The following is a 12,559-nucleotide window of genomic DNA, read 5'->3' on the forward strand; positions in this document are numbered from 1 at the left end:
TGCAAGAGTTTTGGAAAGAGGGGCAAGTATGAAGTCTGTTTGGGATGAGAGAGCTTGGGAAGTGAGTCAGTTGTTGTTCGCTGATGATACAGCGCTGGTGGCTGATTCATGTGAGAAACTGCAGAAGCTGGTGACTGAGTTTGGTAAAGTGTGTGGAAGAAGAAAGTTAAGAGTAAATGTGAATAAGAGCAAGGTTATTAGGTACAGTAGGATTGAGGGTCAAGTCAATTGGGAGGTGAGTTTGAATGGAGAATAACTGGAGGAAGTGAAGTGTTTTAGATATCTGGGAGTGGATATGGCAGCGGATGGAACCATGGAAGCGGAAGTGGATCATAGGGTGGGGGAGGGGGCGAAAATTCTGGGGGCCTTGAAGAATGTGTGGAAGTCGAGAACATTATCTCGGAAAGCAAAAATGGGTATGTTTGAAGGAATAGTGGTTCCAACAATGTTGTATGGTTGCGAGGCGTGGGCTATGGATAGAGTTGTGCGCAGGAGGATGGATGTGCTGGAAATGAGATGTTTGAGGACAATGTGTGGTGTGAGGTGGTTTGATCGAGTGAGTAACGTAAGGGTAAGAGAGATGTGTGGAAATAAAAAGAGCGTGGTTGAGAGAGCAGAAGAGGGTGTTTTGAAATGGTTCAGGCACATGGAGAGAATGAGTGAGGAAAGATTGACCAAGAGGATATATGTGTCGGAGGTGGAGGGAACGAGGAGAAGAGGGAGACCAAATTGGAGGTGGAAAGATGGAGTGAAAAAGATTTTGTGTGATCGGGGCCTGAACATGCAGGAGGGTGAAAGGAGGGCAAGGAATAGAGTGAATTGGAGCGATGTGGTATACCGGGGTTGACGTGCTGTCAGTGGATTGAATCAAGGCATGTGAAGCGTCTGGGGTAAACCATGGAAAGCTGTGTAGGTATGTATATTTGCGTGTGTGGACGTATGTATATACATGTGTATGGGGGTGGGTTGGGCCATTTCTTTCGTCTGTTTCCTTGCGCTACCTCGCAAACGCGGGAGACAGCGACAAAACAAAAAAAAAATATATATATATATATATTTTCATACTATTCACCATTTCCCGCGTTAGCGAGGTAGCGTTCAGAACAGAGGACTGGGCCTTAGAGGGAATATCCTCACCTGGCCCCCTTCTCTGTTCCTTCTTTTGGAAAATTAAAAAAAAAACGAGAGGAGAGGATTTCCAGCCACTCGCACCCTCCCCTTTTAGTCACCTTCTATGACACGCAGGGAATACGTGGGAAGTATATATATATATGTTTGAAGGAATAGTGGTTCCAACAATGTTGTATGGTTGCGAGGCGTGGGCTATGGATAGAGTTGTGCGCAGGAGGGTGGATGTGCTGGAAATGAGATGTTTGAGGACAATATGTGGTGTGAGGTGGTTTGATCGAGTAAGTAATAATAGGGTAAGAGAGATGTGTGGTAATAAAAAGAGTGTGGTTGAGAGAGCAGAAGAGGGTGTTTTGAAATGGTTTGGTCATATGGAGAGAATGAGTGAGGAAAGATTGACCAAGTGGATATATGTGTCAGAGGTGGAGGGAACGAGAAGTGGGAGGATAAATTTACCAGGAATACTCAACAAACTTATACCTCTGTAATTTGAGCACTCACTCTTATCCCCTTTGCCTTTGTACCATGGCACTATGCACGCATTCTGCCAATCCTCAGGCACCTCACCATGAGTCATACATACATTAAATAACCTTACCAACCAGTCAACAATACAGTCACCCCCTTTTTTAATAAATTCCACTGCAATACCATCCAAACCTGCTGCCTTGCCGGCTTTCATCTTCCGCAAAGCTTTTACTACCTCTTTTCTGTTTACCAAATCATTTTCCCTAACCCTCTCACTTTGCACACCACCTCGACCAAAACACCCTATATCTGCCACTCTATCATCAAACACATTCAACAAACCTTCAAAATACTCACTCCATCTCCTTCTCACATCACAACTACTTGTTATCACCTCCCCATTTGCGCCCTTCACTGAAGTTCCCATTTGCTCCCTTGTCTTACGCACTTTATTTACCTCCTTCCAAAACATCTTTTTAAAAACATCTTTTTATTCTCCCTAGAATTTAATGATACTCTCTCACCCCAACTCTCATTTGCCCTCTTTTTCACCTCTTGCACCTTTCTCTTGACCTCCTGTCTCTTTCTTTTATACATCTCCCACTCAGTTGCATTTTTTTCCCTGCAAAAATCATGCAAATGCCTCTCTCTTCTCTTTCACTAATAATCTTAACTTCTTCATCCCACCACTCACTACCCTTTCTAATCAACCCACCTCCCACTCTTCTCATGCCACAAGCATCTTTTGCGCAATCCATTACTGATTCCCTAAATACATCCCATTCCTCCCCCACTCCCCTTACTTCCATTGTTCTCACCTTTTTCCATTCTGTACTCAGTCTCTCCTGGTACTTCCTCACACAAGTCTCCTTCCCAAGCTCACTTACTCTCACCACCCTCTTCACCCCAACATTCACTCTTCTTTTCTGAAAACCCATACAAATCTTCACCTTAGCCTCCACAAGATAATGATCAGACATCCCTCCAGTTGCATCTCTCAGCACATTAACATCCAAAACTCTCTCTTTCGCACGCCTGTCAATTAACACATAATCCAATAACGCTCTCTGGCCATCTCTCCTACTTACATATGTATACTTATGTATATCTTGCTTTTTAAACCAGGTATTCCCAATCACCAGTCCTTTTTCAGCACATAAATGTACAAGCACTTCACCATTTCCATTTACAACACTGAACACCCCATGTATACCAATTATTCCCTCTCCAAAAGAAGGAACAGAGAAGGGGGCCACGTGAGGATATTCTCTCAAAGGCCCAGTCCTCTGTTCTTAACGCTACCTCATTAATGCGGGAAATGGCGAATAGTATAAAAGAAAGAAAGAAAGATATATATTTTTTTTTTTTTTTTTCATACTATTCGCTATTTCCCGCGATAGCGAGGTAGCGTTAAGAACAGAGGACTGGGCCTTTGAGGGAATATCCTCACCTGGCCCTCTTCTCTGTTCCTTCTTTTGGAAAATTAAAAAAAAAAAAAAACGAGAGGGGAGGATTTCCAGCCCTCCGCTCCCTTCCCTTTTAGTCGCCTTCTACGATATATATGTATATATATATGTATATATATATTATTTTTACTATTCTTATTTTATTATGATTTGTCGCTGTCTCCTGCATTAGTAAGGCTGCACAAGGAAACAGACGAAAGAATGGCCCAACCCACCCACATAGACATGTATATACATAAACACCCACACATAAACATTTACATACCTATACATTTCAATGTATACATACATATACATACATAGACATATGCATATACATATATACACATTGGATTGCCTTGGTTCAATCCATTGACAGCACGTAAACCCCAGTATACCACATCGTTCCAATTCACTCTGTTCCTTGCATGCCTCTCACTCTCCTGTATGTTCAGAACCCAATCGCTCAAAATCTTTTTCACTCCATTTTTTCCACCTCCAGTTTGGTCTCCTGCTTCTCCTTGTTCCCTTCACTTCTAACAGTTATATACTCTTTGTCAGTCTTTCCTCACTCATTCTCTCCATTTGTCCAAACCATTTCAACACACTCTCTTCTGCTCTATCAACCACACTCTTTATTTCTACATATCTCTCTCCACCTCACACCACATATTGTCCTCATACATTTCATTTCCAGCACACCCACCCTTCTCCATACAACCCTATCTATAGCCCATGTCTCGCAAACATATAACGGAGTTGGAACTACTATTCCTTCAAACATACCCATTTTTGCTCCGGGTTAATGTTCCTCCTTCCACATTCTTCATCGCTCGTAGAACCTTCGCCCCCTCCCCTACCCTGTGACTCACTTCCGCTTCCATGGTTCCATCTGCTACTAAGTCCACTCCCAGATATCTGAAATACTTTACTTCCTCCAATATTTCTCCATTCAAACTTACATCGTAATTAACTTGTCCCTCACCCCTACTGAACCTAATAACCTTGCTCTTATTCACATTCACTCTCTTATTCTATATTTTATTATACTTTATCACTGTTTCCCGTGTCAAGCAAGGTAGTGCCAGGAAAGAGACAAAGATGGCCCATCCACTCATATGTTCATATACATATGTAAATGCCCATACACACACATATACATACATATACATATCAACATATACACTTATACATACACATAAAGTCATATACATATATACACATGTATATATTCATGTATGGTTGCGAGGCGTGGGCTATGGATAGAGTTGTGCGCAGGAGGATGGATGTGCTGGAAATGAGATGTTTGAGGACAATGTGTGGTGTGAGGTGGTTTGATCGAGTGAGTAACGTAAGGGTAAGAGAGATGTGTGGAAATAAAAAGAGCGTGGTTGAGAGAGCAGAAGAGGGTGTTTTGAAGTGGTTTGGGCACATGGAGAGAATGAGTGAGGAAAGATTGACCAAGAGGATATATGTGTTGGAGGTGGAGGGAACGAAGAGAAGAGGGAGACCAAATTGGAGGTGGAAAGATGGAGTGAAAAAGATTCTGTGCGATCGGGGCCTGAACATGCAGGAGGGTGAAAGGAGGGCAAGGAATAGAGTGAATTGGAGTGATGTGGTATACCGGGGTTAACGTGCTGTCAGTGGATTGAATCAAGGCATGTGAAGCGTCTGGGGTAAACCATGGAAAGCTGTGTAGGTATGTATATTTGCGTGTGTGGACGTATGTATATACATGTGTATGGGGGGGTTGGGCCATTTCTTTCGTCTGTTTCCTTGCGCTACCTCGCAAACGCGGGAGACAGCGACAAAGTATAATAAAAAAAAAAAAAGTAATATTCATGCATGCTTTCGTCCATTCCTGGAGCTACCCCACTCCACAGGAAATGGCATCACTACCCCTGCTTCAGCGAGGTAGTGCCAGGAAAACAGATAAAAAGCCACATTCGTTCACACTCAGTCTCTAGCTCTCATGTGTAATGCACCAAAACCATAGCTCCCTGTCCACATCCAGGCCCCACAGACCTTTCCATGGTTAACCCCAGACGTTTCACATGCCCTGAGGTAAGAGAGAAAGAATTCTGCCTCCATATTTTCTGTGTGTCATAGAAGGCAACTATAAGGGTTAGGAGCAGGGGCTGGAAACCCCTCCTTCTTGTATTTCAATTTCTGAAAGAGGAAACAGAAGAAGGAGTCAAGTGGGGAGTGCTCATCCTCCTTAAGGACTCAGATTGTGGAGTCTGAATGTGTGTGGATGTACCAAGATGAGAAGAAAGGAAAGATAGGTAGTATGTTTAAGAAAAGAAACCTGGATGTTCTGGCTCTGAGTGAAACAAAGTTCAAGGGTAAAAGGAATAATGGTTTGGAAACATCTAAGGAATAAAAGCAGGGGTTGGTGAGAGGACAAGAACTACAGAAGGAGTAGCACTACTACTGAAGTTGGTAGTAGGAGTCATGGGAGTGTGTGACAGAGTGTAAGGAAGTAAATTCTAGATTGATGTGGGTAAAACTGAAAGTGGATGGTGAGAGATGGGTGATTATTGTTGCTGATGCACCTAGTCATGAGAAGAAAGATCTTGAGAGGCAAGTGTTTTGGGAGCAGCTGAGTTAGTGTGTCAGTAGTTTTGGTCCATGAGACTGGGTATTAATAACGAGGGATTTGAATGCAAAGGTGAATAACATGGCAGATGGGGGTATAATTAGTGTGCCTGGCATATTCAGTGTTGTGAATGGAAATGGTGGGTGAAGACCTTGTGGATTTGTTTACTGAAAAGAGAATGGTGATTAGGAATACCTGGTTTAAAAAGTGATATATACACAAGTATACATATGTGAGTAGGAGGGATGGTCAAAGGGCATTATTAGATTACGTAATAATTGATAGATGTATAAAAGAGAGAATTTTGGATGTAAATGTGCCGAAAGAGGCAGCTGGTGGGATGACTGATGATTTGGAGGCAAAGGCGAAGATTTGTAGAGGTTTTCAAGAAAAGTAGACGTTGTCGGGGAGAAGAGAGTGGTGAGAGTAAGTGAGCTTGGAAAGGAGACTTGTGTGAAGAAATACCAGGAGTGATTGAGTGTAGAATGGGTGAGAGCAAATGAAGTGAGAAGAGTGGGAAGAGTTGGATGTATTTAGGGAAGCAATGATGGGATGTACAAGAGATGCATGTGGCATGAGAAGGTGTGAGATGGGCAGATTAGAAAGGGTAGTGAGTGGTAGGATGAAGAAATAAAGTTACTAGTGAGAGAGAATGATGGGTTAGGACACTTCTTACAAGGTAGGAGTGCAAATGAATGGAAAATGTATGAGAGAAAGTGACAGGAGGTCAATGGTTGAAAGAGAAGAACAGATGAGAGTTGGGGTGAGAGATTATTATTAAACTTTAGGGAGAAAAAAAAAGTTTGGAAGGAGATAAATAATGTGTGAAAGACAAGAGAACAAATGGGAGCAACAGTGAAGGAGGCAAAAGGGGAAGTGATAACAGGTAGTGATGAGATGGAGTGAATATTTTGGAGATGGAGTGAGTATTTTGAATGATGGCTGAATGTGTTTGATGATAGACTGGTAGATTTAGGGTGTTTTGGTTGAGGTGGTGTGCGAAGTGAGAGTCAGGGAGAGTGCTTTGGTATAGAGAGAAGTAGTGAAAGCCTTGCAGAAAATGAAATCTGGCAAGGCGGTGGGAGTGGATGGTATTGCAGTTGAATATATTAAGAATGGGGGTGATTGTGTTATTGATTGGTTGGTAAGGATATTCAATTATTTATGGATCACAGTGAAAAGCCTGAGGAGTGATGAAACGCATGTATAGTTCAGTTGCATAAAGACAAAGGGGGGATGAAGGTGAGTGTTCAAACTACAGAGGTATAAGTTTGTTGATTATACCTGAAAGATTGTATGGGAGAGTAATAATTGAGAAGGTAGAGGCATGTACAGAGTATCAGACTGGGAAGGAGCAGTGTGGTTTCAGAAGTGGTAGAGGATGTGTGGATTAGGTGTTTGCTTTGAAGAATATGAGTGAGAAATACTTAGAAAGACAGATGGATTTGTATTTGGCATTTATGGATCTGAAGAAGGCATATGATAGGGTTGGTAGAGATGCTGTGTGGAAGGCATTAAGTATATATGGTGTAGGAGTTGAGCTGCTAGAAGCAGTGTGAAGTTTTAATCAAGGGTATAAAGTATGTGTATGAGTAGGAGGAAAGGAGAGTGATTGGTTTCCATTGAAAGTTGGTCTGCGGCAGGGATGTGTGATGTCACCATGGTTGTTTAATTTGTTTGTGAATGGGGTGGTTAGGGAGGTAAATGCAAGGGTTTTGGGGATGAGAGAGCTTGAGTGTAAAAGTATCGGTGAAAGGAGAAAGTTGAGAGTAAATGTGAGTAAAAGTAAGGTCATTAGGTTCAGTAAGGTTGAGGTACAAGTTAGTTGGGATGTAAGTTCAGTGGATAAAAATTGGAGGAAGTGAAGTGTGTGAGATATCTGGGAGTGGACGTGGCAGTGAATGGAACCATGGAAGTGGAAGTGAGTCATAGGGTGGGGGAGGGTGTGAAGGTTCTGGGAGCAATGAAGAATGTGTGAAAAGAAAGAACATTATGCTGGAGTGCAAAATGTATATGTTTGAAGTAATATTAGTTCTAACAAATTTATATGGTTGCAAGGCATGGGGTAAAGGGTTTTACAGAGAAGGGTGGATGTGTTGGAAATTAAATGTTTGAGGACAATATGTGGTATGAGGTGGTTTGATTAAATAATGAAAGGGTAAGAGATGTGTGTGGTAATAAAAAGAGTGTGGTTGAGAGAGTAGAAGAGGGTGTGTTGAAATGGTTTGGACATATGGAGAGAATGAGTGAGGAAAGGTTGACAAAGAGGATATATGTGTCAGAGGTGGAGGGGACAAGGAGAAGCAGGAGACCAAATTGGAGGCAGAAGGACGGATTTAATAAGATTTTGAGTGACTGGGGCCTGAACATGCAGGAGGGTGATAGGAATAGAGGGAATTGGAAGGAGGGCGATAGGAATAGAGGGAATTGGAACAATGTGGTGTACCAGGATCGACATGCTGTCAATGGACTGAACCAGGGCATGTGAAATGTATTGTGTAAGCCATGGAAAGGTCTGTGGAGCCTAGATGTGGATAGGGAACTGTGGTTTCAGTGCATTAAACGACAGCTACCTCACTGACGCTGGAAATGGCAATCAAGTGTAAAAAAAAGAAATAATAATATATCTATATATACATATACACATACCTACACAAATATACTCATGTACATATTCATACTTGCTCGCCTTCATCCATTCCTGGTGCCACCATGCCCCACAGAAAACAGCATCGCCACCCCTGCAAGGTAGTATACATAGCATTAATGAGATAACCTTGATTAGGGCTTCAGTTGCCCCATGCTGCCTCAGTAAAAAAAAAAAAAAAGCACTTTAGTTATGTAAAGAAGGGATGTAAGGAATATTTCCAAGCAACTAGTAAACGTGTGAAACAAGCTGAGGAATGATGATGTGAAAATGGAATATACAAGATTGAATCATCAAAATGTGAGGTTAGGGGTAGGTAGGGCCATGACTCTAAAATTCAGTTTCCATATTCACACCTAGCATGAACCTACAAAAGGATGTGAGAAAGCTTTAGAGTTTGAGTGATGCATCATTGATGAAGTTCAGTGGAATAAATACAAAAGTAAATAGGATGGGACAGAAATGTGGATGTGAGAGGGACTTGGGGGTAAACATCACCCTTAACTGTTACTTCCCAAGAATCATAATATGACAACTTGCATAATAAATGCCAAGAGTCATTTTATTATTGCTGTTTGTGGGCTTATTTTGAAACCCTATCAATATTTTGACTGTTCTGTGGCTGCTAAGTGTTGCCATATGTCACATCTGTATTTATTATTCAAGCTCTTTGAAAAACTGATCCACAACACAATCAAGCAGAATGTTTCACTCTCATTTGCACAACATGGCTTCAGACCCAATCACTCTGCTAACACCACTACAAACAGACCTTAAACAACACACCTTAGATGGCTTCAACCAACTAAAACTCCTCTCAAGCACAGTATTAGTGGCAGTAGACATCAGCAAAGAATTTGACACTATCCTTTGACATATCCTTAGATACAAGATACTCGACAAAAAGATACTCACCAACCTCATTGCTGGCTGCCAAACCAGAATATGTCATAAGTGCTTCACCTTTAAAACCTTTAAGACTACAGTGGAGTTCCACAAAGGGCAGTTCTTTCTCCAACCTTCTTCGGTATCCTCCTACATGATTTATTACCTCCTGCAGACCACAGCATAAAGCTGTTGTCACATGCAGATGACCTCACATCACAACACCCTGAGACTGCAGAAGAATCAACAGACATGCTTTAGTACAATACACATTTGAAACATTGGCTCACCAGAACAGAATGTCCAGATCTCCACAGAAGTTATCTATCTATCCATCTATATCTCTAATGCCTGTTCCCTATAGGAACTCCCATCAAGGGGTTGGCCATGGCAAAGTCTCTCCACTTATCCCTTTCCATTTATGCCTAATTCACATACACCATTCTACACATTCTTCCACCATTTCTTACCCTCCAGTATTTTTGCACTCTACTTTTTCATGTCACAGTTGGTCCTTTTCTCTTTCACTGCACTATCATACACTCTATTTGTAAACTTCCACAGGCCCAAACACCTCAAAGTATAACATTTCACCCACTATGCCTTTCCACAATTCATTTCCTTTGCATTTCCTGCCATACCAAATCTCTCATCCCCCTCCCCTTCATTTCCTTCTTCATTCTTTTCAATCATACCACAGGTTACTTTTAGATATCTCATTTTCAGAGGTTGGATTCTTTATCATAGTAGCTCATTTCGTGTCCATGTTTTGGCTGTATGGATCAGGGTCTGAAGGACTATACTGCCCCGTAATCCTTTCTTTATGTCCATACTTACACCTGTACCCTTAATTATTCTGTTAAAGGACCCAATAACTCTTCCGTCTTGTACTGCTCTCTCCCAAATCTCTCCTTCCATATCACCAAACTTGCCAGAAATAGTTCTCAAATACTTCAATTTTGTCGCCTCTTCCAGTGTTTCTCCCCTAATATCTATAATACAGTCTAATACACTTTCTTTTCTCAACGTATAAGACTTTGCATACTCTTTCCTTTCAAAGACCATTACTTTGCTTTTACTCATATTTACCTTCAACTGTTTGCCCTCACATAAACACAGCATAAAACAGTTACACCTTCTTCAGCTCCTCTTTCTCTCAGGAAACAACACAGTATCATCTGCAGACAGGCTTTCCACTAGCCACTACACCTCACCTCCATTTCTTTTCTCCCTTTCCCTTAGTTCTGCCTTCATCTCTCTTATCATTCCATCCATATATATGATAAAAAAGCCATAGTAATATCACATAGCCCTGCTTCACACCCCCATGTAAACCAAAATGTTTACTCAACCCTCCATCCACTCTTACACATGCATTTGCTCCTTTGTAGAAGGCTTTCACACCATCCAACAGTCATCCCACTAATCTATATATCCTTAACACATTCCATAAAGCTTTCCACTTGACTGTCATACACTTTTTCCAGATTCATAAGAGCTGCATACAATGTCTTACCTTTCACTAGATACTTTTCCACAGTCATTCTTAACATAAAAAAAAATCTGATTCACACATCCCCTACCTTTCCTGAAACTCTCTTGGCTTTCACTTATTCTGCATTCTGTCACTTCCATCACTCTATCAAGCAACACTCATTTATTCCTTTTCCTGGTGTAAGTAACAGGCTTATTCCCTTATGATTACTCGATACATCCTTAGCACCTTTGAATAAAAGAACAATGACAGCTTTCATTTAGTCCTCATGCACAACCTTTTGCTTCCATGCTAGATTGCATATCAAATATGTCCACTCTGTCATACTTTCTTCTCCAAACTAACATTTCAGCTGTGATAAGATTTCCTTTTTCGACCCTACACAGACATGAATCATACCTGCAACTTCCTGTCACCTTTAATGACAGATTAGTCCCTTTCAACAAACACCAACTTTCCGAGCATCACACAGAACATTCATGACATTCACTCTCCACTCCATGAACAAGGACACTGAAGCAACAAACAAATGAAATACCTGTAGAACACTTTCTTATACCAGATTTAGACAAGAAAAAGAATCCCTTAGTATACTCTACAAACAATTTATCCACTCCTAAACATTGCCTCACCTGATTGGTCATCCACTATCTCACAAAACCAAATATAACACTAAACCACTCTAAATAAAGCACTCAGAATAGTACCTGAATGATTAATAACCAGAGACACTCAGCACCTACACATATATAAAGATCCTCCTATTCATTCCCACTTCAATATGCTTTGCACCTATTTTTTTTTTTGCAAAAGCACTAGACCCTTCCTATCCAAACCACTCCATAACTGACCACCAACTTCCAGGATGAAATGAAAATGATTACCCATGCTCCACACTTCAGCAACCTATAAAAACATTCCCTTCCCTCAACAAACAAAACTGGTGAACATATACTCACCAGCTTGACTAGACAAGCACTAAACAACCTTTTTCCCAACTCAAGCTTAGACACCGCCCCTCAAGATATAAACCTATCTGAAACCACATTCCACAGATGTATACCAGTTGTACATTCTCATCTTCAGTCTGGACACCTTCACTTAGACCATTCAGATTAACATGACATATAATGAAAGTACTTAGGAGAGTAGTAAAGACTAAAGGAACGTCTTACTGACAACAAAGTCATACATGAAGGCCAGTATGGTTTTATTTCTGATAATAGCATGCAGACACAACAGCAAGCTTGCAATAATGCCATGTAAAACTGTTATATAAAAGAAAGGAATGGAAACTTTTCTAGATTTTTGCAAAAGCACTTGGCAAAGTAAACTGTAGAGAACTGCTGAAGAGGGTATCTGAACGAAGTATAGTAAACCCCCTATTTTATGGACCTTGATCTGACCAACTTTAGAAATAATGGACCAAATTCCCCAACGCTGATTTGTACCTGCATGGTCTCAACATGCTCAGATTGACTTGATTCTTTTTGAACCCTCAAGATTAGCCTCTGGTCGACATGTGCATGGTCAGAACATGTGGCACACCCACTTGCCCAAGCTTAACCCGTGACTGATCCAGTTTGTGTACAGGTACTCACATGGAAGCATTGTTATTAGTTTGTGTGCCATTTCATACCCCATTTTCTTCAAAACATTTTTTTCATTTCTATCCCTTACACATTGTGTATTTGTGATAGCCATCTTGGGTTCTAAGGGCATTAAGAAATGAAAGCTTGTAAATCTAAGCTTAAATCAAAAATTGCTCCCCATGAAGAAGCTCAAGTCTGGTGTGTCTGTTGCCTGCTCTTGTGTCATGAGTTGTACAGACAGTCTTAAGACACAAACTTTCCTACATACTGTGCCTCTGCTTGTGTTAAGGGTTGTACAAC

General features: G+C 41.2%; 1 protein-coding gene across 1 annotated transcript in view; it reads left to right on the forward strand.

The window, feature by feature from the left end:
• Positions 1-12,559, forward strand: part of RhoBTB (Rho-related BTB domain containing) — a 424,985-nt gene that overhangs the window by 328,551 nt on the left and 83,875 nt on the right. The window lies entirely within an intron of this gene.

Source organism: Panulirus ornatus, chromosome 63 (assembly GCF_036320965.1).
Source record: "Panulirus ornatus isolate Po-2019 chromosome 63, ASM3632096v1, whole genome shotgun sequence".
NCBI lineage: Eukaryota > Metazoa > Arthropoda > Malacostraca > Decapoda > Palinuridae > Panulirus > Panulirus ornatus.